Here is an 18,638-nt window from a genome sequence, read left to right as displayed (position 1 = left end):
AGGCAAGAGCACACACCCTAAAACAAAAACTTCTTAAAAACAACAACAACAACAACAAAGTATTTACTATGGGGGTTTGACAACCTGCTATCTGAAGGCTGCCCACTGCCTGTATTTGTAAAGTTTAATGGGAACACAACTCCATTGATTTATTGCCTTTGGCAGCTTAAACTAATGGAATGCCTCGTATTTTTTCCTAATGCTAAGAATCTTAAATATGGTTCAATGTCAGGAATATTTTTGTCCTCATATATGGAAAATGTCATTTAGTTCTCAAACTTTTAAGAATTATAAATTACCTGCTTATCGTAAACAAAAAATAAATAAGCTAAACAACTAAGATTCTATCTAACTGTTCACTTGAAGAAACTCATTTTCGATGTTGAAATTAAGTCTTGCCTGTCATGCTTGACAATTACAGTATGCATGTTCACTTTTTTGTTGTTGTTTTTTTAAGAATTATTTATTTTATTTGTTATTAATTATTTTTAATTTGACCAGAGAGGGAGAAATGAAAAGTGAGAAAGTAAGTCACCAGGTCCAGGACTTAAACTGTGTTCCACCATATAGGAGTCCAGAACCTTAACCATTGTGCCATCTGCCAGCCCCTGCATGTTCTCTTTTTGAATTTTTAAAATTTTATACTTTAAGTTTGTTTATTTAATTTTATTTGTCATCATTATTATTTCATTTGACCAGAGAGGGACAGAGAAAGAGAGAAAGGGAAAGTGAGAAAGCAAGTCACCAGGTCTGGGACTCAAACCGCAATTGGCTATGTGGGGAGTCTAGCGCCTTTAACCACCTCACAACCTGCTGGCCACTCTATGTTCTCTTAGAGCCTGTTTTTTTTTGTCTTTGATTTCCATGGCCCTCATGAGTGAATTATGGTCTTTCTGCTTTTAAGTAGTAGTACTAATATTCTCCTGAAAAGTAATAAAAAGAGAGTTTTTCTGGATAGGTATGTGGTTTAAAAAAGCAACTAGATATAAATTCATTTGGATTTTTAAAAATATTTGGAGCAAACCAAAAATTATAATAAATTTAAATGTTGCTTATCTTTCCCCTTTGAATACTTAAAATATTTGCTTAGGAACTATTCCTAATTGAAAAAACCTCACTAATCTTTTTTAAAAAAATTTCTCTTTTATTATTATTTTTTAATTTGACCAGAGAAAGAGACAGAAAGCAAGCCGCCCGGTCCAGGTCAAACCACGATCAGCCATGTGGGAGTCCAGCGCCAACCAGCACACCACCCGTCAGCCCCTTAACCAAACTAATCAGTGATAAATAGACCCAAGTATAAAGGTATGGTTTTCTCACTTCTTAATTCTTACTTGTAAGCCTGGGAATTTTTTGTTGTTTTTTTTTTTTCCCTATACAAACTTAATGTTTTTAACATAAATGCCTCCCTTGAAGGATAACCTAAACATTTGTTACTTTTAGTATATTCTAAAGTTCAGGGATCTGTTTTGTCGGGGCAGGAATCAGTCTTAGTATATTTTGATCATGATCTATGTTAGGGATTCCTGACGTGCAGGGATTAGAAGGTGGAGAAAGAAGGAGTAGAGGGATCAGAATCGAGATTTAGGGGGTTCAGTCTTACTTTTTATCATCCCCAGCTAGGTTCTGATAAATCCTTTGAACAGGCTATGCACATACAGTTAGTTAGTGATAGGAATGAAGAGTCGATATAGGAAAAACAATAGAAATAGAAATAAATTCTGGATGTAATATAATTTTGTGCAACCTTTCATTTTTCTGTTTATGAAAGTATAAATATTCACTAATACATGTTTATTTTGAAGCCTAGGTTTTCAGTATCTTTTTTAAAAAGTGTCTGTAATCCCATATACCCTTACTGTGGATGGTTGTAGAATGCAGAGACAAAAAATAAGTTTGCTCTTCAAATTTCAAATATATCATGAGCTTTTTGAGGGCACAGCTGTGTCTTAGAGATAATTTGTATGTTACATGCTACATAAATAACAGAAAGTTGAATATATGTTTTAAGATTAATGTTTTAGGCTAGAGAAAGAAGGACTAGCCAGCATATGCAACTTGTTTCATCATGTCATTTTCTCCCAGAGAGACCTTGAGAGTATCTTGTTCTTGGCCAAATTGATGTGTTGGGAATGGTGATGGGAAATAAATCAAAGGAAAAGAAGGCACGGAGCCTGCTAAAGAAGGTCCTGGGGCTGACAGGTTCTTCTAAACCTTAACTTAAAAGCTGCTCTCACCTGGCTGGCACTGATCACTGGTGATGGAACATTCTCATTCCTATGAAAAGAATTCTCTAAAGAAGGCTTTTTTTAAATTTACATAGAATCAAAAAGGTGAAGGGTGTATTTGTGAATGGGAAGGAGTAATACAGGGTCATAGAGAATTGACATGAAAGGACTATCATGCTCATGTGGTATTTAGTTCCAATATATTTTTTTGTTTTGTTCCCTAAAAAACTGAGAGCTTGTCTTACTTTTAGTCTGTCATCAAAAACATTAAAATAGGGACCAGCAGGTGGCATAGTAGTTATGTCACTGGACTCCCACATGGCCAACTATGGTTCGAGTCCTGGATCTGGTGGCTTCAAATCATGCTGGGCACGCACGCATAGAATGGAGAAGGGATTGCACTGTGGCCATTCCCCCTGGGCAATGATTTATCTCTCTCTCTCTGGCAAACACATATTCCCTATAACAGAAATCTCTCTCTTAAAAAGAAAAAGAAAATTAAAACGTGGGGGCCAGCAGATGGCATAGTGGTTATGTCACTGGGCTTTCACATGGCTGACTGTGTTTCAAGTCCCAGACCTGGTGGCTTGAAAATCACACTGGGTGCATGTGCGTGCATGCCCAAGAGCATGGGGGGAAGGGGTTATGGTATGGCCATCCTCCCTGGGAGGGTGATTTCTCATTTTCCCTCTCATTGTCTGTGTCTCTTTCTCTCTGTGGTGAGTGCATGTACCCTAAGGCAAAAAAACTCTTAAAAATAAATTTAAATGTATATGCTTAAATGATAAAGCATTCTGAGAAAGTTATAGTGTACATGTGCAGAGTACCAATACACAAAAATTATTTTCCTTTTGAAGGTGAACCACCGTACACTGTGCATCTCAAATTTGCTTAAGTTTTTGAAAGACTTGCTGGGGGAGGCACTTAGATCAAGGTTCTGACATGATACGACACAGGATGGTTTGCTTTGGGCATGTCAAGATTTCTCAGCTGGAGTCAGCTAATAGGAAAGTCATTAAAGACTTGAGAGAGAAAATGAGATCCTGAATTTAACAGTATTACTCAGAACAGAAATAGTGACATTTAAGTGAATGGCCCTAGGACATGGCTGGATACCAGTCTCAACTTTGTCTTGACTTAAAATTTTAGAGTGATGGGGCCGGCAGGTGGCATGATGGTTAAGGGCACTGGACTCCCACATGGCTGACCAAGGTTCGAGACCCAGACTTGGCAACTTGCTTTCTCACTTTCTCTCTCTTTCCTTCTCTGATAATTAATAAATGAATGAATGAATGAAATAATGTTAAATAAAATAATTCTTTAAAAGAAATTTTAGAGTGATAATGTATAGAAATGCCAATATAAGTAAATACACTAATTTAGCAAATACTGTCAGAGTTCTAATTCCCATCATTTTGATTTCTTGAGAACTGACTTTTTGAAGTTTTCCTAGGGCTGCCTTCCTTCACATGTCTTTATATACAGAATCTTTATTTCAGGAAAGGGGACTGGGTTAAGAAGGTGATGAATAGGCCTGTGACTCTTAATTATATTCTGCTTACTTATTTATGGTTTCACTTTAGAAATAGTAATGGTAAATACATGGAACTTTAATGACAGTTCCATGTTTGATTTGAGAGGCTTCAGGTGTTATTGTTGGACCAGGGTCTCTATTACCCTTGTGTCCAGAGTAGGGACAGTCCAGTGCCACAGAACTGAGCTCATTGGGAACATCGTAGGGCTGTATAGGTAGTAGTGCTACACTGAGCGTTGTCCTTTCCACCTCAACTTCTACCCCAGTTTTTTTGTACCTTGGCTGCGACACCTAATACAGATCATTTAATAATAACCCTCTTATCCTTGTTGCCCTGAAATTCCTTTGGGGGGGGGTTAGGGCTGCCTACCAATTCTTTTTCCTCCTGGATTAGATTTGAACAGCTGACTCTCCACTTGAATAGAGTCATTGTATAGCCACTTGAGACTAGAATGTTTACACCAGGCATCTCACCTTGGGAGGTCTTTGTAGGAATTACAGGCCCTTCATAGATTTATTGTAGGTAAAACCATGTACAAATGTACATGTTTTTTCAGAGTAGATGCCCTGCCTTTTATAGGGTTCTCAAAGAGGTTTATGATTTATAAAATTTAAGAACTAATGTCTTGGAATTTAATTCAGTAATTTATAAAGTGTCTCTTCTCTGTCAGGTACTAACTAGATGCTATGACCACAAAAACAAGTCTTGGTCTCTTTTTGTTATTCCGACCTATGTTTGTGGTGGAAATGGATGCAGGAACTACTAGCTGCAAAACAATATGATATGTATGCAGTTCATAGGGTGCTGTGAAAAAATCTAACTTCAATGGAGGGGGTCAGGAAAAACTTCCTGGCATTAACGTAGACTTCTGGGGTGACCTAGAGACAAGACTTCTTTGAGGATGGAAAGATCATCAAAAAGAAAAAAGCCTTTGAGAATAGTTAAGAGTCCAAGGCCAGCCCTGTGGCCTGGTGGTTAAGGGAGCTGGATCCCACATAGTTGATCCCACGGTTTGAGTCCCAGCCCCTGCTCCCACAGCTTGAGAAACATGCCAGGCTTGTGCGTGTGAGTACAGTGAGAAATGGAGAAGGGATCGTGTTGTGACCACGGCCCATTGGGAGGTGCTCTCTCCCTGTTTCTCTCTGGCAAGTGCACGTACCTACCTTTGGAAAATTTAAAAAGAATAATCGAGTGTGAAATAGTGGCATATAGATGGTTCTCTGGTGGGGGAGCATATGTGTCTGCTTTTCCAGTTTAGAGCCGGAAGAAAGGCCCCATGGCAGAAGCTGATGAGTCTCTCTGCCTGCCATTGCACCTCCTGTTCACTGGCTGAACGTCTATTTTCTCTGGGAGGGTTACGCTGGGGAGATGTCGCAATCTGCAATTTCCATTTAAGACAGACACTGATGGTGGAAGGTTGTAACAAAATTTAAAAACCATACTTCATTGTATATCTCAGACAGTTGGTTTTGATTTTTCAGTAGAATAAACATCAACCTAATTAGTTTGTTAAAAGATGCTTATTATGGTTTTTGTTTTTAGTTGTGATTAGTAAGCCTTATAAGGTTAATCAGCATTTTAATTTTAATACCTTCTGGTTTTCTAATGTGAGATTTATTGAAGTATAATTTACATGTAATAGAAATTCTCCTTTTTTACTATACATTTTTATGAGTTTTGAAAAATGCATATAGTTGTGTAACACCAGCACAGTCAATGTACAGAACTTTTCCATCACCCCCAACAATTCCTTTGTGCCCCTTTGAAATGTGCTGCTCTGTGGTGATAAAGGTGCTGGATTCCCACATGGCCGATCATAGTTCAAGTCCCAGACCTGGCGGCTTGCTTTCTTCCTTTTCCTTTATCTCTCTCTCTCTATCTCTGTGTCTCTGTCTTATTAAATTAAAAAATAATAATAACAAATGGAATTAAATGAATAAATGGTTCTTTAAAGGAAGAAAAAAAAGAAAGAAATGTGCTATTTCTTTACAGGTCTCTGGTCCCAATTTTCCTCTTGCCTCAGCACAAGCTAAGCAAATATGTATCTTTCTGAACTATTGCCTTTTCCTTTATTTTGTTCTCTCTTAAGGAAGAAGTCAGCATGGCCTCCACCCTCAGTTTTATGTCCTCTGACCTTTCCCCTAGCCCTTGGTCCACCCACTCATACTACACTTTAATTTTCCATGGAACTTCCATTTCATAGCCTATGGCCTCTCCCTCTCCCACCCACACTTTGATTTCTTCAGAACTGCTCCAACAATGTGAATTAAATCATTAAACAGTGTATTTTATATTGCTGTAGTTCCTAACTATTCAGAACCTCAAAGTTTAAAGCTAATGTAGACAAACAGGATGATATTAGAGACTTCAGTTTTATTTTTTAGGGTATGTAGGATTATTGCAGTTATTCTGAAGGCTCTTTGGTCCACAGGTAGGCTAGTAGGAAGATTGGCCTGTAGAGGAGATGCAAGATGATTCTAGTAAAGAGCTAGTCCTGGTCACCAGGCAGGTTGTGACATAAGCAGGTTGGTATTTGGACCTTTTCTGTTAGCATTCTTTCCAGTTCCCTGTGCCATCTACCTTTGTCCTTTCTAACTGCCACTGTAGCTGATAAGGACGTGGATCGGAGGTCTAAGGATGATTAATTTTATGACTTCAGCTGACTGATGAAAGTATGATGACTATGTATCTTTTTGAAGTATTCCTTACTTTTTAAAAACTATTTGTATGTATTTCACCTTTCAAAATTTAAAAAATACAGACACAGTTACTGTGTGGTGTAATGAATGGTGTAATAGTGATGTTGCTGGACTCCTAGGTAATTGACTACAGTTCAAGCCCCGGACCTGATGGCTTAAACTCATGCTGGGCATGTATGTGTGCCCAAAATCTCAAGAGGAGAAGGGATTGTATCATTGCCACCCCTCTGGGGAGTGATTTCTTGCTTTCTTGCCTCTCTGGTGAATGCACGAGCCCTATAACAAAAATCTCGAGAACCAGCAGTTAGTGTAATGGCTATGTCACTGGACTCCCACGTGGTCGACCGCGGTTCGCGTCCCAGACCTGGTGGCTTTAAACTCACGCCAGGTGCGTGTGCGTGCGTGCCCAAGATCCCGAAAGGAGAATGGAGGAGAAGGGATTGCGGCGTGGCCATCCCCCCTGGGGGGTGATTTCTCACTTTCTGTCTCTCTGTCTCTCTCTGTCTGTCTGGCAAGCGCATGCGCCCTATAGCGAAAAAAAACTCTCCAAAAAAAAAAAAAATCTCTAAAAAAAAAAAAAAGACATATATGCGTTTTCTCAGATTTTTATAATGAATTCTTACAGTAAGATTTAGGGAGCAGTTAGTGTCTTGTCTTTATGGTTACCTTCTACGAAGAGAATCATTTGCCATCTGTACCCACACTGTCTTTTGTTTCTTATTTTTTGTGATCTGGATTTTCTGCCAGCTTTTATCTTTACTTATTTTTTAAATAATTATTTATTTTATTTTACTTATTCATTCATTTATTTTAATTTGACCAGAGAGAGACACAGAGAGGGAAGGTGAGAAAGCAAGCCACTAGGTCTGGGGCTTGAACCTATGGGATTCAGTTATGTGGGAATATCCAGTGCCTTAACCACCATTTTACATTTCCTCAGCATTGTGGAAACTGCAACAATTTTAAGGGGAGGGCAGTAGTTTATTTAAAAATGCATACTGGAAGTTTCTCAGAGACAAAATATCAAGAGTAAGAAGCCGAATGCTACAAGATGTTTAAAACATGAAACTGACCTTGCCTTGATAAAACAAACTAACAAAAAACATGAGAACTGAGTAATAAACCATTTACAGTGTGTTTCGAAGTACACTCATAATAGTTTGATTTACAGAAAAGCTGAAAAGATATAGTGTTTTTAACTAGAAGCATCTTAAAGCTATCCAAGCTAATTTTTGTTACTTATATTCCACTTTTAAACTTCTTGCTGAGTCAAAAGAAGCATACGATAATTACAGAAAGTACTAGCGGAATTTTTCTTCCAAGCTCAAAACTGAAAATACATAAAAGCTGAGAAGAAACATGAAATGCTAGAAGGGTACCTATGGCTAGACTAAATGTAGAAAAAGGTAGAAGTAGGCCATGAAGTACAGATTTCTATTTTTAGATGGGCTTGTTCAAGACAGGTGTCTTCGCTGTACATCTTCCTAGAGCCTTTGGGAGACTAGAAAGTAGTCTTTATTTCAAGAGCATGAAACGCCATCTTTTGGGAGGGGAGGTAAATGAAACAATCTAAGCATCTTTCTCAGTGATTCCATAGTGTAATAGAGTGCACTCTGGACTCTGAATCCTGTGATCTGAATTCAAATCTTGGTGAAACTTTTATGTTTGGGGCCAGCAGGTGGCATGGAGGTTAAGGTGCTGAAGCCAAATAAATGGCTGATAGCGTTGAGTCTTGGACCTGGTGGACCAAAAATCATACTAGTTGTGTGTGTGTGTGTGTGTGTGTGTGTGTGTGTGTGTACATGTCCCAAATCCCAAGAGGACACTGGAGGAGAAGAGATTATGGTGTGGCCTTCCCACCAGAGGGGGTGATTTCTCACTTTCTCTCTCTCTCTCTGGCGAGGGCTTGTGCCTTCGAGCAAAACCCAAAACAAACAAACAAAAATAAGTTTAAGAAATGGTAAAAACCTAGTATGCAGAGCTGTATATTCTATAGGTAATGATTATTGCCAGTGTTCGTGTGTGTCGGGCATTGTATACTGAATCTTTTATGTTTGTGATTTCCTTTAATATTTACAACAGAGTGGAATATAGACACTATTTTTAGACTCGTTTTATGAAAGGAAAAACTGAAATTCAGAGTAACCAACTTAAGAGGAGGGACCTTGCGGGACTAGCAGTTGGCAGGTGTAATGGCTGTGTCACTGGACTCTCATGTAGTCGACTGCAGTTGGAGTTCTGGACCCAGTGGCTTAAGCTCACCCTGGGCACGTGTGCTTGTGTGCCCAAGATCCTGAGAGGAGAATGGAGGAGAAGGGATTGCGGCGTGGACACGTCTCTCTTGTCTTTCTGGAGAGCACATGCGCCCTATAGCAAAAACCTCCTACCCACAAAAAAAAAAAAAGAAAAAAAAAAAAAAAGAGGAGAGGCCTTGATATGAACCAGTACATAGTCAGGCTTTCAAGACCAGGGTCTGCAATTCTTTAGTGACAATAAAGGAGCTCTTCAAGGAGTGTAACCCTGCCTAGTGCACATAAGGTGGTATATACTGTGTGCGCCTATCAACAATGATGCACATAACAACAGTAGCAAACATTTTTTCGCCCTGTTGCCAAGCATTGTTTTCAGCTTTTTTTTTTCTTTTAAGGTTTTTGCCATAGGGTGAGTGCACTCACCAGAGAGGAGAGAGAAAGAAAGAAACAGTAAGAGGGAAAATGAGAAATCCCTCCCCGCGATGATGGTCATGCTGCAGTTTCTTCTTCATTCTCCTCCTGGGATTTTGGGCACTCAAGCTGCCAGTTCCAGGACTCAAATCATGGTCAGCCATGTGGGAGTTTAGCACTTTAACCACTAGATCACTTGTTTTCAGCTTTAAAAATGTATGTTTTCTGAGATTCTCAAAACAATTCCGGGCACTTTTTTTCTCTGTTTCACAATGGAAGACTGCAATAGAAGGCTGAGAAGGACTGAGTTAGGCACACAAGTTTCCTTAAGTAGCAAACCAGAATTTAGGTCTAAATCTGCTGGGGTATGATCAGTATGTTATAGAACAATCACCGGTTGTCATTTGAAAGACACTTGAAAGTCTTTAAAGCATGGCTTTCTCCTTGTTTCTCCGGCTTTCCTGGAATAGAACCAGTGAGTAGGCTCACTCCTTCTCTTAGGGCCCTCACTTCTGTTTGAAGTTCTTCCAGCAACACATGAACACATACTCAATGACTAGCTACTATGTGGTAGAGATTTATCTAGGTTCTGAGAGACAAGTGGACAAGATAGATAAGGGCATAAATACATAAATAAATAAATAAGATAATTTTAAAGACTGATCTCTATTTTTCTCTGGTCCAGCATCACCCTCAACAATCACAGCTCTCTGGCCAAAGCCTGTTTTTTTCCCTGGTTTATCCATAGTCACTATATGAACTTATGAAAGTCTTCTTTATTTATTACTTTTATTTTACAAATCTATCAAATACCTGCTGTTTTATTTTAATCAACTGGGAATGCAAAAATCAAGGCAGCCATTGCTCTTTAAGAGCCTACACTTCTGTACAATGCTTTCTAATCCTTCTCATGTAATGACACAGTAGAAAATGAATGGGATAAGTCTAAGAGGCTGTTTAGGTGGGAAGATGGCTATGGTTGTCTCAGTCTTTGCCCAGCTACCTAGAGGGCTAAAGGAATCAGTAACACAGGCATGCAGTAATAAACCAGTTTTGAACTTTGATTTACTGGGGAAATGTTTGCACACAGATACTTGACTTTTTTTTTTTTTTTTAATAGAGATTTTCGCTATAGGGCACATACACTCACCAGAGACACACAGTGAGACAGAAAGTGAGAAATTGTCCCCGGGGGGATGGCCATGCTGCAATCCCTTCTTCTCCATTCTTCTCCTGGGATTTTGGGCATGCACACACATACCCAGCATGAATTTCAAGCTGCTCAGTCCAGAACTCAAACCATGATTGACCACATGTTAGTCTAGCCCCTTAACCACTACACCACCTACTGGCCCCAACTCACAGATACTTTTATTGTACTAGGTGATGGTAGCTCTAAGAATGGTTCAGGAGATACTTCACTGACTGACTTCCATCTAGAAAGAGTAACCGATGTTCTCCATTCTCTTTGAATGCTTGGGTCTACTCTTTATTGTACATAAGTTCAGCTTTCATCAAAGTGAGTGACTTGCTTACCACAAATCAATTATGCTTGTTTCTGAACCTGTTCATAACAGTTACCATTGTTGTAATGACAGGATAGAATTAAATTTTATGTAAACCAGTGAGATAGTTTTAAAAAAAATTATGTCCATGAAACTGGTATTAATGCTTTGGGAAAATTAGATAAGGAAGAATAACAACAACAATAAAAATGCTGAATGTGGTATGTTGGTGAGACAACCATGAAAGACTGAGATAACTGCATAAATTTAGAATGATTCTTCTGCGTGCAAATAGTTTCACAGATGTCCAAGTTTTTGGCCTACTTGGGAGAAACTGAAACTAGAAATTACAAAATATGATGTTGGTATGGTTACATAATAAAGATAACACAAAGCTTTGATCAACAGATTCATACCATACTGAAAGAAAATACCTTAGTGAATGAATATACTTTTACTTTTAAAAAGTTAAGATAGTTAATGTATCTGGTTTTCATTTCTAGCTTTCACTTATTTTTTAAATGAACTGTCCACCTATCCAGAATATTATGTTTTAAGTAAGTGGATTTCTGGTATACATGCCAGTGTAGAAGAAGAGGGAACCTCTTGTGAGTTGGGAAGGTCCTAAGCAAGAATTAAGAGGTGACTGTAGACTGGGACTTGAAATAAAAGTAAGAGTTTGCTCCCCCCAAATCAGAAGTGGGCATTCAGTGTTTACTAGAGCACGGTACACGACAGCATGAGAGGGGAGAACGTGCTCTAAGAACTATAGCTTTTACAGTCCTCTTGGAGAATAAGGATGGAAAGAGGTAGGAAACAAGGGTAGGAGAAGTAAGTAGAGACCATGCCTGCAAACTCATGGTCACTTAGGTGAGGTCGTTTTGGCTCAACTGAGAAGATGCTGGAAAACACAGGAGATGGATAGGCCTGGGCGTATAGCAGGCTGGATGGGAAGTATTCTCAGGTGGCAAGTAGGGAGTGACCGTGTTTTAAATTTTTAAATCTTACATCTCAAACAAACTACATAGGAAATCCAGATTTTTTATGGTTCTTAGTCACTGTTGGAAAATGGCTACATTTAGCTTTTACTGGTAGTGGTGGCTGGTTGGTTGTGTATTTTTAACACCCTTTATTTGTCAGGGCCAGCTAATCTTCTTTTAACTTACTTTCTATACATTTATGATGTATATTATGTAAATTTTTATGGTTTTAAGATCCTTAATCTCATAATAGCTATAATATTCCCAATCATATTAGTCAGTAGGTATCTGAGAAATTACTTCATGCTCAGTGTAAATCACTATATTATTCTACCATTACAAAGATCACCTACCTGTGCATACTGAATTCATTTTGCCTTTAGCATATTTAATACTTTTTCCAGTTTGGCAGTAATGGCAATGAGATCAAAAACAAAGACTCTAGAAATTTAAATCCTGACTTCCTTACTTCTTAGCCACATAAAATTGGTCAGGTTTTTTTGTTTGTTTTTCTTTATTTTTTTTTTAATTGGAGTCTTACTATGTCACGATCTTCCACCTCATATCCCAAGTGGGACTACAGGTGTGTGCCATAGCTAGCTCCTGCCTTTAAGGTGGGCCACAGTCAAGCTGGGCCCTCCAATGTGGTCTCAGCCTCCAGAAAGCAGCTTCTACCATTGCGAGCCACCTCTGGAGTTCGTGTCTCACTTTCCTCACTTATAAAAAGGTAATAAAAGTACCTACTTTATAGGATTTTAGAGCATACATGTAAAAGCATTTATTGCCAAGTATTCCAATGAAGGCCCAACAATTGTTTCCTATTGTTGTTAACACATTCAATGAATATATATTAAGTATCTCCTAGATGTCAGGTATTATGCTGGGCACAGTGAGAACAGTAGAATTATTGGGTTGTGGGGAAAGTCATGATGCATTTTTGCAAAGAAAGACAGAAAAGTATGTCATGACTTTCCCGACGACATAATATGTTCAGTTTACAGGTGATGTGATGTTTCTTTATAATTTGAAATACATTTCATTTATAATAATCATGAATACTTTAATATCTTTTTACTTTTTTAGCAAAATGTTTTATCAAGTAGATGAACCATAATTTACATCCTTATAATTCTTATATCAGATGTGTTGTTACTCTGCAGATTTTTTAAAAAGAATGATTTAATTTTACTTATTCATTCATTCATTTATTTAAATTTGACGAGAGAGAGAAAGGAAGAGAAAGTGAGAAAGCAAACCATCAGGTCTGGGATTTGAACCGTGGTCAGCTATATGAGAGTGTCCAGTACCTTAACCACCATGTCACTTGCTGGTCCCCACTGCAGTTTTCATGGTGTTAGATAAATTTGCCTTCCCTAACAGATTTTCCTTCTTTTGTTTTCTAGTTATTTTATTTCTTCTGTGAGGCAGAGAGAGGGACATTGAGTTTTTTTTGCATCCCCAGCAGAGTCTTCAGGCTGTGATTCACAACCAGCGTCAGCAGGTCCAGTTCATGGACACACAGCGTGAGTGCCTGACATGTACAGGGACTCCTTAATCCACAAACCTGGGACCTTCCCATGTGGGTCCTGCATCACAGAGGGTCACATTACTGCTGCACTACTGCTTCCAACCCAAAATGTTCCTTACTGAAAAGATAAAAGTTAGCTAATTCTTTAACCTTGAGAATTGTAGTTCTACACTCCGTTGGGTCAGTAAGAATAAACAACTTAATGCTCTCCATTTGAAAATGCTTAACTATACTCTTCTGTTGGATGAGTTTTATTGAAGGGTATCTAGATCCACATAGTAAAGCCCTAGGATATTTAGGAGGTCTTCAGAGAGTTCATGGAAATGCATAATATGAAAACATTATACCTAAATTTCAAAAAACTTTACACCAAAATGAACTTGTACTTTGACCATTTTTCTGTGAACTTTTTAAAGTCTCCTTGTATGTAGAATTATCTTTAGTCATCAATTTCATTTGTTTATAGGTTTTACACTTATTAAATGTAAGATAAATGTAAGAGATAGGCTTTGTTTTATATTATCATAGCTATTAAAATAATTGGGGAGGCCAGCCAGTGGCTTGATGGTTAAGGCAGTTGGACCCACATAGCCAATTGCACAGTTTGAGTCTCTGTCCTGGCAGCTTGAAAAACACACCGGACACGTGTGCCCAAAATCCCAAAAGGAGATGGAGGAGGAAGGATTACATGACTTTCCCCAATGGAGAGTGCTTTTCCATTTCCCTCTCTTTCTCTCTGCCTTTCATCAGCAAGCACAGGTACCATCTAGCAAATTTAAAAAGAAAAAAATGAATTTGGTACCCATTTTCAAACTATGTGGAGGTGTAGGTACTTAAAAAATAGGTGTATGTTCATTGTATGATGTAAGATTTAGTGGGCTGGGGAAACTTTGCAGAGTGTCTTTGGCAGGTTGTCAAAACAAGTAAAATTGTTGGGAGGATGGCTCATGACTGTTAGAGGATTAGTTCTTTGATCATCTATCCTTAAGAATAGCAAAACTTTGGAAATGCAATTTTTTTCTTAATTTTTTGATGGTGTGAATTAAGACCGTGAATCCAATTTCTCTCTTGAAGAAAGTATTTTAGTTGATAGGAAAGTGAGAGTTGAGGGTTTTCACAAGTGTGTAAGTATGTATAACTTTGGAGAATTTTTCTAATGTTGGACATACAAGTCTGTTCTCAATTTTTGCTATTATAAAAACCATGTGATGAATATAAACCGAATTTTTGCATTTCCTAACTATTTTCTAAGAATAAATGTTCAGAAATGGTGTTTTGTTCAGAAGACAAACTTTTTTTAAAGGTTCTTGTTATGTGTTTTAAAATGCTTTCCAGGAAAAGTATACCAATTTGCTCTCATTAATATGGCTATGTTTTTGAGTACCAACTGTATATTAATAAACATACTGATAAAGCCCTACCCACATCAAATTTTAATTTTGCATTCTAATGGAAAAGGGGATAGTAAAAAAATACATAACATCAGGGCCAGCAGATGACATAATGGTTACATCGCTGACTTCCATGTAGTCCACCCTAGTTTGAGTCTTGGAGGACCCAGTGGTGTGGTGGTTAAGGGTGCTGGACTTTCATATGGCTGACCGCGGTTTTAATCCTGGACCTGGGAGGTTGCTTTCTCACTCCCCCCTACCCCAGACCCAGCAACTAAAAACTCACATCAGGCACATGTGTGTTCGTGTCCAAATTCCCCAGAGAAGAATGGAGGAGAAGGGATTGCAGTGCAGCCATCCCGCCCCAGGTGGGGGATGATTTCTCGTTTTCTGTCTCCAGCAAATGCACAAACCCTATAGCAAAAATCTCTCTTAAAAATGTTACTAGTTTATATGGAAAATATCTTTTAAGTTTTTATTTTTGTTTTAGTTTGACTATTAGTAGGTAGATTTTTTTTTTAACTCTTAGTTGCTGTTTAAAATTTTTAATACAGGACTACCCTTTTATTATTAATAATTGATTATTGGACTTTAATACATTGAACTATGATACATGTATATAACAAAAAGGCTCAGTATTTAAGTTTGGTTCTCTAGAGAGGGCAATGCAAAATTTAGTTTGAAAATAAGTAACTTTCATCATTTTGGCTCTCAGTAATAGTTTTTGCTGAGATTTTGCAAAGGTTGACTTAAATAACTGAGGTAGCAGATTATACTGATGGATAATGAGCATGAGTTATTGGGCTGATGGTGATAAGTGTAATTGTTTAGAGCATAGTGTTGATAGCCAGATTGCTGACTAGCTTTTGAAAGGACCTATTTACTTACCCTTTCTTAATATACTTTTGCCTTTGGACGTATGAATAACTTAGAGGATTCCCTCTACCTCTAGGAAAATTGCCTTCAAGCATATGTAAGTAACATTTACTATAGAATAATTTATACTAATTAAAAAAAAAAAAAAAACCCTCTTGGGCCAAGTGGTGGTGCTGTGTTTGAAGTGGGTGGATCCCACATGGCTGACTGTGAAGTTTGAGTCTCGTACTTTATGGCTTGAAAAATACATTGGGCATATGTGTGTATGTGGCCAAAATCCCAAAAGGAGAAATGGTAAAGGGATTGTAGCATGACCATCCTCCATAGGTCATGATTTCTCATTCTCCCTTCCCCTCCGTCTCTCTCCAGCAAGCACATGCACCTTCTAGCATATTAAACCAAACCAAAACAACAAAGCAAAACTCTGAACGTTTGGAAATTAATATTAATTACTGGAGGGCTGTCCCCATAGCCTAGTGGTTAAGGGAAGTTGGTAGTCTAATTGCAGTTTGAGTCCTGGCCCTGACCCTGATCCTGACAGCTTGAAAACATAATAGACATATGTATGTACATGCCCCAAATCCCATCGCATGGAGAAATGAGGAGAAGGGGTTGTGGAGACTGTGTACTTCCTCTCCCTCCCTCCTTTCTCTCTCTCTCTCTCTGTTTCTGCTTCTCTGTCTCTAGTCAATGCACATGCCTTCTAGCAACTAAAAAAATAAAAAAAGACCAAAACTATAAAGAGCTGACAAAATCAAAATCAAAATATATGTACTTGATTTGATAGTTTCCTTTGCATTCTTATAATTTTTAAGTAGAGGAAGACAAAAGAACTTTCTTAGGAAATGGACTTTTCCAGGCTTGTAATATTTATTATGTGATTATTCAGTCTAGTGGCTTATTTGCTACAGAGAGATAATTACTATACTAATGATGCATAAAAATTATCTCTTAGGCTAAGCAAAATCTTACATGTAGGTTTTTTCCTCAAACTTGTCTATAAATGTGGCAATCTAATACTTTATTTCTTGAGTCAAAATAGTATAATCCAATTTCTAATCATCAATCTTATTACTTTTGTTTTAAACTTAGAATTTATTAACTTATTTCTTACTTCCACAAGTGAGAGAGATAGACAAAGAGAGAGAGATAGTGCCCTCAACAGGATCTTGATGCCATTATCCACCTCCACCCTCGGCCTATCCTGGTCATGGGCACATGCGTACCTGGCATACTCAGGGAGGTCTCTAGACACAAATCCAGATGGTTCAGCCTCTCAGAGAGTCACATTATCTCTGTACCACTGTCCAACCCGTTAAACTTAGAATTAAAAGTAGGACAAGAGGAGCCAGCAGGTGGTATGGTGGTAAGGCTGGATTCCCACATGACTGGTTCGAGTCTCAGACCCAGCAGCTTGAAAATCACACTGAGGCACATCTGAGTGCATGCTCAAAATCCCAGGTGGATAAAGGAGAAGGCAACATGACCATCCCCACAGTGGGTGATTTCTCACTTTACCTCTGTCTGTCTGCAGTGAGCCCATGTGCCCAGTAGGGGGTGGAAGGAAGGAGGAGGACAGGAAATAATTTATCAAAAGTAGGCTGCTTTAGTCCATTTTCTGTTGCCATAATAGAATACATGAGATTGGGTAATTTATAAAGAAAAAAGGTTTCTATCAACTCATAACTCTAGGAACTAGGAAGTTCAAGATTGGTGGCTGCATCTTGCAAGGGCCTCATGCTGTGTCATACCTAACAGGACAGATGGCATCACATGGCAGGTGTGCATGGGTGCACACATGTGCAGGAGACGGGAGGTGCCAGGCTTGTTTTGTAACCATCCATTATGAAAATAACTCCTCACTCTCTCTTTTCTTTTGAGAAGTTTTTGTTTGTTTGTTTTGTTTTGTTTTTTGTTTTGTTTTGCTATAGAGAGCATGCGCTTGCTAGAAAGACAGAGACAGAAAGCAAGAAATCACCCCCTAGGGGGCATGGCCACACCAAAATCCCTACTCCTCCATTCTCCACTTGGGATCTTGGGCATGCATGCACATGCGCCCGGCATAGGTTTAAGCCACTGGGTCCAGGACTTGAACCGTGATAGACTACATGGGAGTCCAGTGACATAGCCATTACGCAACTGCTGGTCCCAAAGGTAACTCACTCTCTTGAGATCTAACTCCCAGGAGACCAAATCATCTCTCAAAGACCACACCTCCGAACACTGTCATACTGAGAATCAAATTTCAATATGCATTTCATAGGAGATAAGTCATATCTAAACCATAGCATAGGTCAATAAATAATTTCCAGAAAATAAATGTAATTTATTAACAGCTCTATTTGTTCTATTCATTTATGTATATAACAGATATTCGAATGTTTCCAAGGAGCTCACTAACCCCTTAAAGACGATGAATGTGGTGGAGTGTAGCATGGCAGTTACTGGGGGTTATAGCCAGGTAGTAGATAGAGAATGTTTTCATGCAACCTGTAGACAGGTTAGTAATTGCTACCATAGGAGCTGAAGCCAGAAGTGTAAGTGGCACCAGATTCATTTGTAAAGGTGAGGATCACAAATGGCTTCTAAAGGACATGATATTTTTTGCTATGCAGTCTTTGGTCTTGAGAGGGCATACATGTGTGTCTGCACATACACAAAAGACTTTTTTTATTGTAAAATATATATAAGACATAAAATATACTATTTTAGCCATTTCTAAGTGTACATTTCACTAGTGTTAAGTATATTCAAATTGTCGTACAACCAATCTTCAGAACATTTCCATCTTACAAAACTAAAACTTTACACTCTTTAAAATAACTCATGTCCCACTACTTCCTCTTTCCTCAGTTCCTGGACCCACCATTCTGCTTTCCATCTCCCATGAATTTGTCTACTCTAGATAACTTAAGTAAATGTACAAAATATTTTTTTATTCTTAGGGTTTTGTTGTGGTCATTGTTTTGAACATTACCTGATTTCTGTTACCAGTTCCATTTCCTTCATCATGCTTTTCTGGACAAATGGGAGAAGACACTAAAGTCCAGGGGACGGATACATGGCAGTGTTCTTGCCAATGGAAGCATGAAGCCACCACAGAGCCTTAGGGAAATCCTGTTCTCTCCAGCCATCTAGAAAAGTTTTAGACACTATGGAGCCATCTTAGGAGAAGCAGTCATGTTTGGAAAGGCAAAAACCACTCAAAAAAAAAAAAAAAAAAAAGGGAAGGA

The 18,638-nt window shown here is 38.4% G+C and overlaps 1 protein-coding gene and 1 long non-coding RNA gene across 5 annotated transcripts in view; both read left to right on the top strand.

Annotated features, from left to right (window-relative positions):
* Positions 1-18,638, top strand: part of UGP2 (UDP-glucose pyrophosphorylase 2) — a 74,031-nt gene that overhangs the window by 22,137 nt on the left and 33,256 nt on the right. The gene's annotated exons all lie outside the window — the stretch shown is intronic.
* LOC114008442 (uncharacterized) lies at positions 1,177-18,630 on the top strand. Its single transcript, XR_003549978.1, has 2 exons — positions 1,177-1,305; positions 18,400-18,630. It is a non-coding gene; the product is annotated as an uncharacterized LOC114008442 (long non-coding RNA).

Source organism: Tupaia chinensis, unplaced genomic scaffold (genome assembly GCF_000334495.1).
Source record: "Tupaia chinensis unplaced genomic scaffold, TupChi_1.0 Scaffold000341_1, whole genome shotgun sequence".
Classification (NCBI taxonomy): Eukaryota; Metazoa; Chordata; class Mammalia; order Scandentia; family Tupaiidae; genus Tupaia; species Tupaia belangeri.
This window is presented reverse-complemented; position numbering and strand designations above follow the sequence as displayed.